We start from the raw sequence: 12,897 nt of genomic DNA, 5'->3' as shown, positions 1-12,897 counted from the left end.
CCCGCGTACGCGTAACAAAGAAAACGCCGCAGCAGGCAATAAGAAGTGCGAACATGGGGCCTTTTTGGATCGTTGCCACGAGGTCAAAATCGGAGTACTCCTTCCAAAGATCACTCCCACCCAAGGTTACGACAAGTGGAGCCCTGCATGCACGCCACTTGTCGCAACCTGTGAGTTTTCCCTTTCTCGTAGATCCGTTTATTCAAAATATTTTATCTTTCAAACTTTGCATCCAAATCTCGAATCATTTTCACCGTTGGATTCCTTGCGTCGAGATCTTTAAAATTAGATCGCATGTTGATAGGTTTTGATGAACTTTTTTTTTCACGAGAAAAACAGTCAAAAAACCGGACAAAAAAACCGAGTCGTAAGCACGTTTTTTTCCTTTTCGAAAGAGGCATGACCGTGCCTCTTGCGAAAGAAAAACTGTGCCTCTCGCGGAAGCAAAACCGTGTCTCTCGCAGAAGAAAAAAAAGATGGAAAACCAAAAAGCCAAAAAAGGGAAAAATCGTTTAAAAAGCCGAAAACACGTGCGGAAACTCCGAAGAAGCACTCCTTCGTTAGTTGCTTCCGAGCGAGGTTCCCTTCCAAAGTTTTGGCATTGTTTGGATGGGGAACCAGATTTTGAAACGACTCCAACTCTTTTAGCTATTAATTCACCTTTTGCACCAATTTGAGGGCGAAACTCGGGCATGCGATTCCTTCGCCAAATAATTGATGTGCCTAGGTTTCAATCAAACATACCCATAGACTCGCTTTGATTTCCCCCTTGTGTGTGGCTGGGCTAGGCGCCAATAGGCAACAGGCCAACATCCACTTAAGCCTGGTACTGCTTAAAGCCTTAAAGCCAAGGCCCGCGCCGCTGGGTACAAGCGCGCCATGCTCTACTTCGTGGCCGTCAGGGACCGCGCGCTGGTCATATTTTTTTTAACCGGGCATTACCCCTTTCCATTAACTGAATAACGGAAATACATAGTCTGAGATAGTTAAGAAGGAAACGGGAAAGGGGAAAGCGAGTTCGGCATCGCCGGGAAACCCACCGCAAGACCTCGCCTGCGAGACACTTGCTATGGGGCGAAAACCCGATGACACATCTAACACACAACCACCCATACAGTGCATATCAGCAAAATGGAGACACAACACTCTGAACATATATATTGAGCACCAAGACGCTCACACAGGAGCAGGGGACCAAAAGAACCAAACTAAAAACATGCCAAAGTAATCTTCCAGCGTAGCTAGTAGCCGTCCTATTCAGGGACACGAATCAGCTTGCCGTCTCGTCCGTAGATGCCGCACAGAGTCTCATCATGGTACAGGCGTTTTCCCTCAGCATCTGTGCACCTCGCTTCATGGCCTCATGGTCTGCACCTTTCAGAAGTCCTGTCCAATAGTTAATAAAAACACAGGCCGAAAACAGAATTTTAAAAGGGGTACTGGGAAGTTTAAATTCAAAAGTAGCTCGGTTACGAGTATTCCAAATAGCCCAGCAGATTGCTGCCAGCCCAAAGGTATAAAATCTGGCCCCATCGGGCAAGAAAACGAAGCACCAGGAGAAGTATTGGCAAATCTTGTTTGGGCATAAGTCAGTGCCAAGTACCGAACCCACAGTTCGCCATACCACTCGAGCCATGGGGCATAGGAAGAATAAGTGCTAGGATGTTTCGTGTTTATTACAAAACAAGCACTTTGTATTTCCAGGCCAATTTCTGCTGCCCATGTCATCTCTTGTCAGGACAGCATCTTGGAATAGCTGCCAGAGGAAAATTTTGATTTTCAGAGGAATTGGGGCCTTCCAGATCCACCAAAAATCACAGCCGGCAATATTCTTTTCCAGCTGTTCGTACATGGACTTCGTAGTAAACTTTTTCTTGGGCACATAGGCCCAACCAACTTGATCAGGCTCGTCATCAAGCTGAATTCCATCCACATGGAGTCAAGAGGGGGGCATAATTCCATCCACATGGAGTCAGATGTTTCCAGATTTTTCCATCGAGCCACTGTTATATCAAAATAGTTACAGATACTGAACAGGTGAGGGAATTTAGTGTACATGGGTGGGAGCCCTCTCAAGGAGTCATGCCATACACGAGCAACATCTCCCTCTCTAACTTGAATTGTCCTGCCAGACATATAGTAATCCTTTACTTTCATTATGGCCTTCCAGATAGGGGAATCATTGAACTTACTACTAACCGAGGCTATAGTATCCTTTTTTAGATATTTAGCTTTCACCACATCTTGCCATAGGCTCTGTTGCGTGTCAAGTTTCCACCACCACTTAACCAACAAACTAATATTCTGTTTTCTGAGGTGTTTAACCCCAAGGCCCCCTTTGTTTTTCGAGCGACACACCGGGTTCCAGCGAACTAGATGGTATCTATTCCTGCCATCTAAGTTCCAGACTTCTACGACATGAAGGCCAACAGCAAGTTCTAAAAAAAAAGGCCAACAGCACAGCACGCTCCGCGGGCCCATCAACGACGACACCAAGCTCGTCGGCCTGCGCAAGAAGCCGGCCGCCCGTCGTCTCATGTTGTGAGCTGGCCCGGCCGCGACCTCTTATACATGTCCGACAATTTGATTGGTTTCCTGAATTTGAGACAATGGGACGGAGGGTACAGGACTACGCCGGCTGGATGTGGCCTGTGCTCCAGTGCGTGTTGAGATTCCGGTGCTTCGGTGTGTTTTGTGTGCAGCACAGTAAGTGTTCGACGAAATACACAAGCCGAAGTTCAGAAAATCGTCTAGAAACGATCATTTTTAGTGGACTAAAAATAGTCCTCTAAAGGATACTCAGTACTCCTCTAAATTTTGGGGGTTCGACTAGAGATGACCTAAGGTAGGCGTGTTCTTCAGAGGCAAGCTACATCCTAACCTAAATGCAGATGTACAATAATGTTGAAGTCCTTGGGAACGGCGACTGGAACAGAACCGAGTCGTAGCAAACGCGGAGTATAACACTTCTCCAGACTCTTCAAATCCCACTTCTATATGAAGGGACCATTGCTCATTCCAAGACAAGCTCGAGGCCTCTCATCTCTAGCGTGAAGGACATGCGAATGCTAGGATGGCCCAGAGAGAATTCCTCTTCAAAATCATAAACCACATGCCGTTAGCAGTTCGTGAGAGGATGATTTATTTCTTCAAAATAGACGCAAAAGATATCCCTCATAGATTAATTAAGTAGAAGAGAATTGTCCAGTTAATTGACAGAAAACCGGACGAAAACCAATAAAACATGGCCACTTATGGACTACTCTCAAAGCATGAATCTCCACAACCACACCAGCTGACGACAAGCACCCCCCGAGCCGCTACAAGCACAACCCCCGGCTCATGGAGCACAACATCCCGAAGGAGCCCCAATCGAAAACACATTGACAATCAGACACGACAACCGAAAATGAAGAAAAAAGAAGAGAGGGTGATTAGACATAGAGGCTTGCTGATGCTGATGATGCTGATTTTCACTCGACACGACAACCCGAAAAGAAGAAAAAAATAGAGAGACATTTATTCTCTTGAAAACATTTAAATGGTTGTATTTGAGTTCACTTATTTTAATTTTGATTTCACGAATCTTCGTAAGGTGCGAATTGATTGCAGAAAACAAAACGTTAATCCCTGCAGAGCTCTAGATTTGTCAGGTTGCTACTCAAACACGACCAAGAAATCACTAGGGCAATGACATGTTAAGGCTAGTATATCTCTTGCGCCCTTCACTTTATCTACGATAACAAAAATCATGTTATATAATAATCATAATTCTAACCACTCATACGCAGCTGTGACATACGTAACAAAGATTAGTTTCTTAAATACAGTAGATTGACACGTCATTGTAACCGGCTCCAAACAAAATTGATTTATTCCCGTCTCACTGCTAATTAATCAGTCGTTCCAGTGGTTGATATTATTTCGAATGTATGGCAGGTCATGATGGTGTGATGTGAGCATTATTTTAAAGTTCGTGGTAAGCTGGCCCTGATGTACTAGTACTCCCTCCGGTCCTTTTTAGTCTGCATATAAGTTTTGTCTGAAGTCAAACTATCTTTACTTTGACCATACTTATAGAAGAAAGTATCAATATTCACAATGCCAAATCAATATTGTTAGATTAATTATAAAATATAGTTCCATACTATATCTATTTGGTGTGGTAGCTATTGATAATTTTTAAATAAATTTGGTAAAACTTGCAAAGTTTGACTTGACATAAATCTAATATGCGGAGAAAAAAGGACGGAGGGAGTATGTGATTTCTGGAATCATTGCACGTTGTTCCATGTGCATTCAACTCCTAGATCAGTGCGATTATATAACTGGATATTATCTCTGCAAGCTCCGCATACCCCGGCCGACCACTTTGAAGTTTGAATGCATACACTGCATGCAGATGATTGTGAACTTGCCTGGCTAGCTAGCCAGGGTTTCACGCTCAGGCATCTAGATGATGACACTGCAAAAACAAAAAATGAAGAACTTTATTATCTCTTGATCGTGATAGTCAAAATCTAATTGTTAGGTATTTAACATTAACATTAATATCATTATCAAATGTTTAGGCGGCAATCTCGCTCGTTTTAAGAGAGTCCAATATCACCAGTCACTTGATCGTTTGATAATGACTTTTAGACTATAACCAAGTCGTAACTCCCTCTGATCCAAATTAATTGACGCAGTCTCTGTATAAAGGTTTTGCACAGAGAGCCAACCGCACATAACGCCGGCCCCGATCTAAGTGCATGTGATTACAGGAACCCATGTGCGTTCAACGCCTAGATCAGTGCGATTGTACTATTGCTGAATAGTGTATTATCAGTGCACGGTACCGCGCGGCCGATGACATTGACTTGCATTCAGATGGCACGACAAAACCAGATGGTAGTACATACATGCTAGTATAACCCTGATTTTCCCTTGAACTTGCGCCGGCTCTATACATAAAGAGTAGCGGTGCAAGCACCCAAACGTACATCAACCACTGTTCGCCCCACAACCAAGCAACAAAGCAACTATACTACTCAAGCCATATCAATGGATCTGGCAACCGGCGCAATTGGCGACCTGCTCCCCAAGCTGGTCGAGCTCCTCAAGGGGGAGTACAAGCTGAAGGAGAATGTCAGGGAAGGCGTCATGTCTCTTGAGAGAGAGATGAGGAGCATGCACGCTGCTCTCCGCAAGGTGGCAGAGGTGCCACGGGACCAGCTTGACGAGAAGGTCAAGCTCTGGGCAGGGGAGGTGAGGGAGCTGTCCTTTGACATGGAAGACGTCGTTGACAAGTTCCTGGTGCGTGTCGATGACGGCTCCAAGCCTGCACCCAACTCGAAGAAGCTCAAACAGCTCACGAAGATGATGGTCGGCTTGTTCACCAAAGGGAAGGATCACCATGAGATCATTGACGCGATCGAGGACATCAATAAGCAAGTCCAAGAGGTTGCTAACATGCACGGAAGGTACCCCACTGACAATATTGTCACTACTCCTGCAGCGGTGGCTCCCATCGATCCTCGTCTTGGGGCTTTGTACACAGAAGTAACAGAGCTTGTTGGCATTGCTGGAAAAAGGGATCAAGATCTAATGAAGTTGCTCTCGGAGGGAGACAATGTGTCCAAGAAAAAGTTGAAGATTATCACTGTTGTCGGATCTGGAGGATTGGGCAAGACCACTCTTGTCAAAATGGTTTATGACAAGATCAAAGAAGATTTCGATTGCAGTGCGTTTGTTCCCGTCGGTCGAAATGCTGACGCAAAGAAGATTCTCCTGAACATTCTTTGTGATCTTGACACGTACGTAGGTCTGATCACCATGTTGGATGTAAGAGAACTAATCAACAAACTCAAGGAAACTCTCGAAAACACGAGGTACGTGTCTATATATGTTATGGTATAATTTGTAAATTGTGATAGGTCATAGACACAGTATAAAATGTGATGCTATTTCTAAGCATGATATGACATATCACGCTAACACTATAGCGTGACATGTTATATCGTGTTAAAAAAATCACCGCATTTTATATTGTGTATTTTTTCACCAGCAAGAAAAAGCTAGGGAGTGTAACAATGATATAGGGTGGCCGCATGTAGAGCAAAATAGCATCATATATATAGGAACCATTCTTGCTACTTCCACGTACATTGGATGCATTCTAGGAAGTATCTATCATAAATAGGAATATGAGGCCACCTAGGTATTATACACATATATATATGTGGAGTACTACTTTTTAAAATATGATGTCATTTTGAAAATATGCTAAAAATATGGACTTACTTGCAATTGTTTCATGTTATTCTCTTGGTGGTATATTATTTGTGGTATATTTGTATTAAAAGAGTATATGCATGTACTCAGAATACTCATAATGATAAATGTAGCATACATACTAGCCCATGGGAGTATATTTCTTGGGCCACTACCAGGTGTAATTACACATGTGTGTTTAATATAAGTAGATAATACCCCCATGCGTTTCTATGGAATTTATACTAATAAAATTGGGAAGATAACCTAATATATGAGAATAAGACTCCTTCACATTCTCGCCATATGAATGGAAAAAGACCTAGCACTGAATGAACATTTTATAGTGTTGTATGATTTTCTGCTATGGTTAATTATTTGTTATTGGAAAAATGGAAATAAAAATTTATAATTTTGAGTGCTTGCATGTCCTTGCTGATTTGAAGGGCTTGCAATATTCTGAAAAATAAAAAGTGGATGATTTGCATATACTTGATGATGGGATCACCAACTTAGATATAGGATATAGAGAGTATCTATCTACAGTTTTAATATTGATAATTGGTAGAATATTTATCTATTTGTAAATCCATAAAGTTTTCAAATATTGAAATTGTTTAGAAGAAAATATAATAACCTAAAGTCCGTCGTCTTTGGTTCGGCAATTTTGTAACAGTGTGTATTAAATAGGTACGGTGTACCACTACCATACATAGGGGTTCATTGGATACATCTTGAGAATTATTTTAATATTGTAAATGTTTGGTATTGTAGGTACAAATAATTTTTTCTATAAACTTGGTCAAACTTTGTAAAGTTTGACTTCTGAAAAATGCACTACATTATGAAAACGGAAGGAGTACTTCAGGTCGTCTCTATAGTATACTTTTTTTACGGCGAAAGGCATGCACTCTACCAATTCATGTAGATAGATAGATAGAAAGAAAATGAGTGCATAAAGGTACTTTGATTAAAACAGGATCATTAAGGATGTATTAGTGGTTGATAAGATAGTTGTGTCTTAAATCTGCCACATAATGTAGAGATGGCAACAAAAACATGATGTATAATGGGTTATGTCTTAATGTTATCTCTACTACCCAAATATCCCTAAATATGTGAGAGATATTGTTGTTAAGATATCACCATTTAATTAGAACTAGGCAAGCTTTTTCGCAGGTTTCTCTTTCCTCCACCTCAACATTTATCCTACGTGACACTCCTAATGTAGCACGATTGTACATGCCCTAATATCCACAAAATCGGTCCATGTTTACTCCTTGCAACTTAATTATACTTAATTGTTTTCTCAATAATCTTATCTCTTGGTCATAATGCTAGATTATATTATCATCTGCACCTGCATTTTGCTAATGATTTAATGATTGATATAGGTACCTCATTGTAATTGATGATATAAGGGATGAAAAACTATGGAAAATAATCAAAGGGGCATTCTCTAATAGCAACAATTGTGGTAGTCGGTTAATCATGACAACTCGTATAGTCAATGTAGCTAAATTATGTTGCTCATGTGCTGATGATTCAATCTATCAAATGGAGCCACTTAGTGATGATGATTCCAAAAGGCTCTTCTATAAAAAGATATTTTCTCACCAGAGTGGTTGTCCTCTTGAATTTGAAGAAGTGTCCATACATATATTGAAGAAATGTGGTGGAGTACCATTAGCCATCATTACTATAGCTGGTATCTTGGTTATTAATCATCACGTAAAACCGAAGGATGAGTGGCATGTTTTGCTAGATTCCATTGGTCATGGATTTACTAAAGACCCCAGTGTAGAGGAGATGTTGAGGATACTAACACTTAGCTATTATGACCTGCCTTATCATTTGAAGACATGTTTGCTATACCTAAGCATGTTTCCAGAATATCACTATATTACGAAAGATCAATTGATATGGATGTGGATTGCTGAAAATTTTATACAGTGTGAAGATCCACAAACTAGTCTATTTGAGATCGGAGAAAATTACCTCAATGAGCTTGTGGATAGGAGCTTGATCCAGCCGGAATATTTTGATGGGTTTGTAATTGCTTGTCGTGTACACAATAGTGTTCTTGATTTAATTTGCTCCATGTCAACTGAAGAGAACTTTACTACTATACTGAATGATACTCGGGATAGCATTTCTTGTAAAAGAAAGGTCTGTAGGCTATCCCTCCAAAATAGTATCAAGGAAGAACATCAAAATACACATCTCAAATCTGCAAGGTCTATTGCTACATTTGATGATGTTGATATTGGTGTCATGCCTCATTTCTCAAGGTTTCTTTTTTTGCGTGTATTGGATTTGACTGAATGTGATGTTAGTGATCATAACCATCTTAACATTCGGGAGTTGTGGAGTTTACTTCAGCCGAGGTACCTAGGCCTATACAAATCAGGAATTTCTGAGGTCCCAGAAGAAGTTGGAAAGTTGCAGTTTTTGCAGGTGCTGGATTTGAGAGGGAATTATGATATCACAGAACTCCCATCGGCAATTATTAAGCTCAGAAGATTGATGTGCCTACAAATTGATTCTTCCTGCAGTCGGATACCAGATGGAATTGGAAACCTGATATCAATGGAAAATCTCGGTTCTATCTGTGGTGACTGTCTAGGCACTGTGAAAGATTTGGCCAACGTGGAAAGACTAAGGCACCTCAATATTTGCTTTAATGTTATGAGCTTGGAGTTGGAGCAAGCTCTCGTGGAGTCATTAGGGAAATTACACAACATCCAGAGTGTACATATTTGGTTCCTTGGTTATCAACATTATGTATTCATGGATCTCCTGGGGGGAGATTGGGCGCCCTCCCAAAGTCTTCGCGAATTTTCTGCACTGTACAGGCTCGTCTTCACCAAACTACCGACATGGTTAAGGCGGAACCCCTCGCATCTCTCACAGCTCACTAAGTTAAATATCATTGTCGACGAAGTGCGGCAGGAGGATCTTGACTTCCTTGGAAGGTTACCGGCCCTCCGTGACCTCTCCTTGGAGACAATGCGCCAAGATCCGTTACTCGTCGGTGCCGTTGCCTGACAAGACTCAAGATGATTTGCAATTGGGCTGACCGAATTGTGTTCCAGCCACAAGCTTTGCCCAAGACTGAAGATGTTGATATCTTGATATATTTCCGTGCTGCCAACGGCCGTGATTGGTTTGAGCTCGGCTTGGAGAACCTGCAGTCCCTTCGGATGGTCACAGTCCAAATCCGTTTGTCGCCGGGAGTGATATGCGGCGCCCGGGCCGAGCAAGGGAAGGCTACTTTGGAAAACGAACTCCATGCCCATCCTAATCGTCCCAAAGTTTACGTCTCCATCTACACAGAGCCTTCAGTCTATAACTACTGAGGTAGGTAATTAAAAACTAAGATGCTTTTATGCGTGCATGTCTTTTTGATGTACTGATTGATCTTTACTCTCTCTTTCATCAGGTTTTGGCTCTCGTGATGATGACATCATGCTATCGGACGACTGATTCGGGGTGAAGAATCGAAGCTGCAGGTTACACACGGTTTCGGTCATTTGGAAATAAAGATTTCATACTATGTATACCTACAGACAATGATTTTGTTTTCTTCTCATATTGCTATATATAGCCATGATATCTTGGTTATTCCTATAAATACACGTGGTAATGTCAGACTTATACGGTTATACCACATGATGACATGAGCAATACACATGTAATTTTTTTCCGAACAGTATACATGTAATTGTTAGTGTGAGTTCTTCCTTGGTTATTGACAAAATGACGAGCAAAATTTTGCAATGAATATAGATTTACTTAGTTCTTTTTTGTCATGAATTTCAGGAAAGGTTACTTAAATCAATTGTTCCAAAAATAATCACTCGGCACTAATATGTTGATGTGCAGTGCTGCGTTGTTTGAATATGCCCAACAAGTGGAGAACTTCGGGAACACTTTGTTCTAGTTGCACTCAAAATCTCCTGGGCTCAAAAAGCTTTTATTGCTACCTGACAGATATAGTGTGCAACCAAGGACAGATCATACTCTGCCACTGCTACCCTCCCTGCCCTCAGCTTGAACTCTCCATTCGGTGGATGTCATGCCAACACCTGGAGAATTTATCGTGAACATCAGTGATCTCTTACAGGTATATAAACCGTGATTCACCCAAGCCTGAATGTATTTTCCGATACACAAGTACCATGCCTGATCATTCTGAACTGATTATTTTGTTGAAAACGTTCAGCATCTCTAACAGGGCGTTCAGGAGGGCGGTGTGGGAAAGAATGTCGCGCCAAGGATCTTGATCGTGTACTTCTTCAGCATGCATTTCCATCCGGCCTCGACTAGGATCCATGGTCTGATCAAGGTCTGATGAGAATCCATCGTTGTACAGGGAGACCCTTGTGAGAGATTACATCAAGCATCATTGCCCCATTTTGTTAGATGAGAAATTGGACATCAGGTTGAGCAGTTCGGAATACCAAGAAAAGTGATAGTAAAATGGCAGTACAAGTACCAGAATGTTGTATACAGGCCTAAATGGTACATGAGTGCACTGGTTTGGTTTTCTGGTGCATCATATACTAGAACATAAGTAAGTAGGAGTACTACAAAATCTTAATGAAATTCAAGTTTGTTCAATCGTTTGTAAGAACCTTCCTCTCGAGTATGCTTCATGTCAGATCGTGTAAAAGCAGAGGAAGGCGCTGTTCGGAAGGCGAGAATTCCTGGTGATCCCCTTTGGGCATCGAACTGTTTCCTGAAAAATTCTTGATTGCCATTCATTTGGTTTGAGCTGTTGAGCAGCATAAGAATTGACAAATTGTTCAATCATCAGCCATCTTTCCTGGCATCGTTGCGCTATGTGAAAGAGCTTGCTACTCCATACAAACCAAGAGAGAGCAAACAGTCCTAATAATCAGTTAATTAGGCAAGAGGACGGGGGCTCCGGATGGAGTGCTTGCCTCGGACCCACCGGAGACTACCCTCCGCGGTGACATTGGCGCCTCTCTTGAGCTTCGCCTCGAAGGTGAGACTCTCCAGCGTGGCCGGCGTAAGCATCACCATGACCGCCTGGGTAGTTCAGGTCCCTGCCTTGGATCTTCCCGGCCGTCACAGCTCACGTTGTACATCGGCTGCGCATTGATGTCGTTGATGAAGCTCTCGTTGTACCCTGGCCACGGATAGTAGGGGGATGTAGCCTGTTGGTGGGAGGTCGTAGATGGATGAGGCTTGGGTCTATTAGAGATACGACAGGCAAACAACTCGACGAAGAACGAAGAACAAGAAGGGGACACGGGATTTTAATGTGGAAAACCCCTCCAAGGCGAAGGGGAAAAAAACACGGGCGCCAGCCAGCCAAACTTCACTATATTGGGTGAGGTTACAAACGCCGGGGATTTAGAACTGATCAACTTATCCCGTGCGGCGGCTTACAAGAGGTATATATAACACAGGTGACCTAGGTCAATACTGATCGTTAGCCTCCCTCTTTATACTTGAATTTGGAGCATAACATAACAAACTCCACCTTGAGACAAATTCCATCTTGTAGCATGAATGAGAACCTTCTCCCTGAACAACAAAGAAAAACACGTTCGGCGCCAAACAGCCACTAGGGCTAATGATTTATACCAACTAGAACTGGCTTTGTCAACATATTAGCAGGATTATCATGAGTACTAACCTTGCATACCTTCAGTGTACCTTGCTCAACAATGTCTCGAACATAATGATATTTGATATCAATGTGCTTTGTTCTCTCATGGAACATCTGATCCTTAGTGAGGTAAATGGCACTCTGACTGTCACAAAACAAGTTAATGCAAGAATTATCTCCACGAAGCTCAGCATACAAACCTTTCAGCCAAACTGATTCTTTCCATGCTTCTGCAATAGCCATGTATTCTGCTTCAGTGGTAGACTAGGCAACTACTGGTTGCAATGTTGCCCTCCAACTTACCGCACAACCACCAACAGTGAACACATAACCTGTAAGGGACCTCCTCTTGTCCAAATTGCTGGAAGCAAAATCTGAATCCACATAGCCAGCTAGTCCCTCACCAGTCCTGCCGAATTTCGAACAAGCATTGGAAGTTCCACGAAGGTACCTGAAAATCCACTGAACAGCCTTCCAATGTTCTTTACCAGGGTTAGTGATACGTCTCCAACGTATCTATAATTTTTTATTGCTTCATGCTATATTATATTCTGTTTTGGATGATTAATGGGCTTTGTTATACACTTTTATATTATTTTTGGGACTAACCTATTAACCGGAGGCCCAGCCCAAATTGCTGTTTTTTTGCCTATTTCAGAGTTTCGCAGAAAAAGAATATCAAACGGAGTCCAAACGGAATGAAACCTTCGGGAACGTGATTTTCGGAACAAACGTGATCCAGAGGACTTGGAGTCTACGTCAAGAAATCAACCAGGAGAGCACGAGACAGGGGGGGTAGGCGCGCCCTCCACCCTCGTGGGGCCCACGTTGCTCCACCGACGTACTGCTTCCTCCTATATATACCTACGTACCCCCAAACCAACAGAGGCATCCACGAAAACCTAATTCCACCGCCGCAACCTTCTGTACCCGTGAGATCCCATCTTGGGGCCTTTTCCGGCATCCTGCCGGAGGGGGCATTGATCACGGAGGGCTTCTACATC

General features: G+C 42.4%; 1 pseudogene; it reads left to right on the top strand.

Moving 5' to 3' along the window:
• Window positions 1-5,043: 5,043 nt before the first annotated feature.
• LOC123048249 (disease resistance protein RGA5-like) lies at window positions 5,044-9,611 on the top strand (annotated as a pseudogene).
• Window positions 9,612-12,897: the final 3,286 nt, after the last annotated feature.

This window comes from Triticum aestivum, chromosome 2D, assembly GCF_018294505.1.
Source record: "Triticum aestivum cultivar Chinese Spring chromosome 2D, IWGSC CS RefSeq v2.1, whole genome shotgun sequence".
Taxonomy (NCBI): Eukaryota; Viridiplantae; Streptophyta; class Magnoliopsida; order Poales; family Poaceae; genus Triticum; species Triticum aestivum.
The sequence above is the reverse complement of the archived record's forward strand: the minus strand, read 5'-3'. Positions and strand labels throughout refer to the sequence as shown.